Source organism: Mus caroli, chromosome 6, assembly GCF_900094665.2.
Source record: "Mus caroli chromosome 6, CAROLI_EIJ_v1.1, whole genome shotgun sequence".
Lineage (NCBI taxonomy): Eukaryota > Metazoa > Chordata > Mammalia > Rodentia > Muridae > Mus > Mus caroli.
Genome location: NC_034575.1, coordinates 55,747,023 through 55,753,207, shown reverse-complemented (window position 1 = coordinate 55,753,207; position 6,185 = coordinate 55,747,023).

Here is a 6,185-nt window from a genome sequence, read left to right as displayed (position 1 = left end):
ATGGTTCCACTTGCCCCACAGTAAGTGGGTTACCTAAATTTATCCTGCTACAAGAAATTCAGGCACAGAAGCTAGAGCAAAGCCTGAGATAATGGCCAATGAATAACTGGCCCAACCCATCTCTGGCACTATTAATGATACTCTGTTATGCTTGCAGATAGGAGCATGTTGTCCTCTGAGAGGTTCCACCCAACAGCTGACTCAGACTGATCCATAGCCAAACAGCAGATGGAGCTTGGGGGACTCTAGTGGAAGAATAAGAGGAAAGATTGTGGGCATCTCAAGGGACAGGACCTCCACAGGAAGACCAATGGAGGCAACTAACCTGTACCCTTAGGGTTTCCCAGAGTCTGAACTACGAACCAAAAAACATACATAAGCTGTACCTAGGCCTCCATGCACATATGTAGCAGATGTGCAGCTTGGTCTTCATGTGGATCCCAAACCACTGGAGCAGGGGCTATTCCAAAAGCTACTGCCTATATGTGAGATATATTCTTCTAGCTGGGCTGCCTTGTCTGGCCTCGTTGGAAGAGTATCCCCAGAGAGTTCCCATCTTGCTCAGAGGCGAAGGGGAGAGGGTGGGAAAGGACTGTGGGAGGAGGTCACCAGGAGGGGGTGAGTGAGCAAGATGTAAAGTGAATAAGTAAAAAATGAAATTTTAAAAAATGTAAGACTTTGCATGTATCTAAGTGTAGAGTGGAATGATAGTTATTTGAAAAAAGAAAGGGATTAGATTCCTATTGCTTTAGAAGTTGCTGATTTATTTTTATCTCTTGTTTTCTATTGTCTTATAGGCTTGGTATCCTTTCAGAGGAGGCTAAGATGCAAAGTCATTTCACTCATTTGAGATAGTCTTTTACTCTGAAGTAGTGGGTGTCTAAAAGATTACAATTGTCTGTTTTTTTTTGTTTTTTTGTTTTTTTTTCAGATTTTCCATCCTAATCATGGTTTGATTGCCTTGTCTGTCAATCTGGGTTGGGTATTACCAGGTTGTACAGAGGCAAAGGTTCATTACTGACCTTGCTCCAGACTTTGCATAGAATAGGTCATGTTCTCCCAGCCACACCCAGAAGAGGCAGCTGCCTGAGGCTGCTTCCTTAGGCTGGTGGCTATGGAACTATCTGCTCCTTTACTAGATTCTGATGAGTCAGCACAAACATGGAACAACGTGATAGAACATTGATAGAGCTTGCTTTGTGCTCATGACTTTAGAGTCTGAATTACTTCCCAGGAGAATTACAACAGAGCCAATTTGGTACTATCGTGTCCTGGGCTTTCCTTCAAAAAAAAAAAAAAAATCCCAGAACCTGAATGCTAACTTGGTCAGTATTTGAAGCTTAGCAACCTGGAAGTTAACTTTCTTTCTTCCTTTCTTTCTTTCCTTCTTTCCTTCCTTCTTTCCTTCTTTCTTTCCTTCTTTCCATCTTTCCTTCTTTCCTCCTTCTTTCCTCCCTCCATTTCTTCTTCCCTCACTCCCTCCCTCTCTCCCACCTTTCCCTCTTCCTTTCTTTCTTTCTTTCTTTCTTTCTTTCTTTCTTTCTTTCTTTCTTTCTTTTCCTCTTCCTCCTCCCCCTCCTCCTCTTCCTTCTTTTTTTTTCTTTTCTTTCAAGAAGATGGTACTGTCTATTGCTTTAAGGCTAGATTTCAGTTCTAAATGAGTAAAGAAACAAAATGGCATTGTGAGATGGTCCTGTTGATTAGGGGTTTGTCATGCTGGCATGAGAAACTGAGTTTGGATGTTAGCACTCTCATGAAAATCTGGGTTCAGTGGGAGATATCAAAATCTCAGCACTGGAGAGGTAAAGACCTGATGATCCCGAAGGCCTGTTTGCCAATCTAGCCTAACGGATAAGTTTTAAGTTCAGTGAGAGATCCTATCTCAAAAACAAAGTGGAGAACAGCTAAAAAAGATTCCTCGTGTAAACCTCTGCCTCCCTCACCTACGTATTCCCCAACACTCACAGGTACACACACATAATCAGGTACACAAGTACACACCACAAAAGTAAACATACAAATGAAACATGAGTAAGGAATCATGTTATCATTTTACTATTATTTTAGTCTTGTATCTTTGTTTATCTGGAACATACTGGAATACAACACGCCCATGCGGTATCTAGAAGGATGCCTTCTGTTGATCATTCTGATTTTTCTCTCCATTTAACTCTATGATTTCTGCTTCATGGAGTGTTTTAGAGCTTCCATAGTAATTTGTTTAGTGTTTCAGTCTTATTCACCTTGGTAAAATTTAGGTTTTCTAAAATAAAAAGGAATTTCTTCAAAAACAATAGTATTTGTCTAAGGATGAAAAGAAATAAATTAAGCCCTACTACAGATAAGAAACTGTACTAGAACAAAAGCAAATTCAAAGGATTTTGGCTTTCAGTTATAAGTTCTAAGAATATTTAGTTCATTCTTTTTTTATTCCTCTTTAACTAATAATATTGGCTGACTAAGGAGCATATTGTGATGGGCTTATCTTCCCTGTTGAGTATTTATATCACTGTAAATGAGTGATGGTGGGGAGAAAGTAATAGTAAGTAGAAATTCTGACTCTCACTACAGGCTCTACCAGAAGAGAGAGAGAGAAAGAGAGAGAGAGAGAGAGAGAGAGAGAGAGAGAGAGAGAGAGAGAGAGAGAGAGAGAACACTTTATCACTGTTTCCCTAGGAAAGCAGGTATCATGAAAAATGCTTAGTGACCATTTGGAATAAATTGAGGACTAAGATATGAAAAAAACAGGGCTGTGATTGTTCATGTAGAACTTCCCCATATACTTTTCTTCCTGCACACAGTTCTACCTTGAACATCTGAGAGATCACAACAAACAGATGTCATTTATTAAGCATGGCCTTGCTTCATTTCTTCTCTAAAATTCACCTTCATCTTTACATGTGCTCAGTCACTCCCAGTGTCTTACTGAGAGTACATTCTCAGAACTTTCTGTCAGTGTTTATTCAATGAATCAGAATCTCAGGAATGGATGAAAGGATACCAAATCCTGACTGGAGAGAAGATAAAACAAAGTACAACAAAGATAAATGACTTACCAAGATCCAGCTAATATAAAGATGGTGGAATTAGGTCTCAATACTCTCAGAAAGTGTGATTGTTAAATAACCAATGGTTCATTTGATAAATAACATAATATGGTCTCATTTTGATAGTTCTTATGTTTCAGCATCCACTTCTTTCATCAGGGTAAACTGAGTTAGACTGCAGCATTGCTGATTGTTGTCAATGGGGATGACAGCTGACAGCGGTTGGTGCTGACAGCCATCACTGGGGGCTGCTGCTGATGGTAGCCAGTGATTAGATAAGAAACGGGTAAATTCAAATACAAACACACACAATGATTAAAACAAAAGCAGGCTGCAGCAGGTTTTTTTTTTTTCTCTTACTCCCTTTTTATACTCCTTAAGATAAACTTTTTCTATGTAAAAAGAAAATTACCTCATAGCCACAAGTTACATATTTTCTAGAAACAATTACCACAGAAACATAGTTTTCAAAAACAGATTCAAATCATTATATGTTGTGGGAAATATTAAAAAGAACCACAAGATTCCCATGCTACACCCAGCTACTTTCTGCCCCGGAGGGCTGGCCAGTTATGCACTGGCAACACTGGCATCAATGGCTGGCCTGTTCTTATCTCGTGGAGACTCTGACTCAGAGCTCCAAAATCTCTCCGCCCAGCTCGGTAAGTTCCCACTCGTGGGTCAATACCAGACCAGGTCTATGCTTCAAAACTCCAACAGCCTTTGTGGTGAGTATCTGGCAAACCCACACTTTGCTGCTGTCCCTTTCTCTCTGGACAACAATCAAGCCGCTATGTGAAGAAAAACACCACACAAACTTAGTTCAGAAACAATGGTAACTCAAATCTCTGGACACAACAACTAGAATGCTAATCTTGTAAGCCATATTAAATCTAAATTCCCTGGTGGTGAATCCTGGCAGATTCGCCAGCTAATCCAGAAGACACTAGGAGCTACATCTTGTCCTCTCACTATCACGTCCAAAAGGCCCCTAACTCTCTCCTGCTTCCTATTTTCCTCCATCCAACCCAGATGTCTGCCTACTCGATTGATTCCTTTATAGATTAGGGGGTGGTTCACAAGGAGTCACCTGAGTACTTGTCTCATTCCTCGTTACAGACAACCCCTCCTGGGAAAGCAGAATTAACATCAAAATATAACAACACCAGAGCCATCCACAAAAATTATACAAGCGGAAACTACAATAGGATTATTAATTACATATTTTTTGAAACTTATCTCTAACTAAACAATTCTTTATTTTTCTTCCTACAAACTTATGGTAACCCCAAAGCAGTAACTCTTTTGTCATAGATTAGCAAAGTTTAAGCAGGCCAAGTCTATAGTAGCAAGTTTCTCCCTATGCTTAGCTGAGGGCAACCTGTTCCTTATTTACTAAGGAACAGGTCAGCTGTCTTATGTCTTATTTTTGACATCTTGATGAACTAGACTGGGTAATCATTTGTTCTCTGTTCTTATACTCATAATAGAATTGTTTATGCTTTATTCATAACCTTTCTATTTTGTGGTGCACAATAAGAACCTGCTACCACATCCTTAGATCACAAGACCAAGGGACTCATGCCCAACCTAGAGTAAATATTGTCTTTTATCATTAACTTGCCTATTTTTCTTGATACTACAATTACATGTTTGCAATGCATGAATGCGCACTGTACTCCTTTCTCATGCAGTTCTTGCCACCCTATGAGAAAGGGGCACATTCTGTTCTTCTTCGGTAAATCTCCAACCTAAATATGCCCTGGCAATGAAAACACAACACAATTAATATGAATACATGCTGTGCTTCTAGATTGGGTAGAGCAGCTACTACACTACCATCTTCCACATCTATGAGACCCTTTAAAACTTGCAGTTTCTCCAGGCCAGGTGCTTCTTCTCCACTTTTCTTCCTCCTCCTCTACAGTCCCCTCTCTCTTTCCCATTTTCCCCTTCTTCTCTCTTCCCACCTGCTGCTCCACCTTCCCTTTTTCTGCCCAATCATCAGCTCGATTTTATTGTACAAATTAAGGAGGGAAGCAGGTTTACAGGAAATCACCTGAGTGCTGACTGACTCATTCCTTGTTCTCAACCCCTCACAGGAGAACAAAATTAATGTCAGGGCTATCCACAACATATTCTTATTTTTAACTTTAAATATTCTATCGATTACTCTAACTTCCCAAAACTATTTAAAAGTAACTTCCTAAAACTTCTTAAATGAAATCAGGAATCCCATAAAATCATTAATTCACCTAAACAGCATTACCTCAAGAATTTTCATCTTTATGTTGATCTACAGGAAACTTGACCAACAGAGAGGCCTACCACCCAGGAAGTAATCACACCAGGCTATAGGCAGTGAGAGTCTCCCAGTGTCCCCTCACATCAAGCCAGGTGAATGAGGAACATGGCAAAGACAAACATGAAAAGGCACATCAGTAGCCAGAAGCAATCCTGGGACAAGGTTTCTTTCCAGAGTGCATCCATCTTAGCAGAGTAAGACCATGGGCTGTCTCCAGAGAGCTCATTCACCTACTGTAGTTCTTCCTGCCTGTTATGGTGCCTGTGTTCCCTCCTCCTACCTCAGGATCCCTATATCTCAAGAACTTCAGTTCTACTCCCTGCTTTTAAAAAAATATTAACTGTAGTGTCTTTAGTGGGTGGGAAACAGAAGAAATAGAAAACATTACTGCTGTAGACTCATACAGCTTATTTCTCTCATTGTAGTAAAAAAATCCCCTATAGCTTAAAAGCATGCGTTTACTTTTGTTTGTTTGTTTTGTTTCCCAAGAAATAGAGTCAGGTAAGAGACTACGTATCTCCCTCTCAGTTGATTTCTGGTAAGAACAAAAGCCTTAAAACCCCTCAAGTGGGAGGCTCCTTGCTCTGAGTACATCTAAGCAATTTCTATTATAGTCTAGCTATGCCAAAGATACTTTCCAGTTACCATTATGTTCAATAAGCATTCTAAAGGCTGTGAATAAGTACAAATATTTAAAAGACGGATGCCCATAGTTCATACTTACTATAAAATATGACAAATGAGAGGCTTGTTTACATAGAATTTTAATGACATTCAAATTAAGACAGTCAAAGAAAACATTTTTAAAATTAAGCTTGGTTATGTGTTAGATG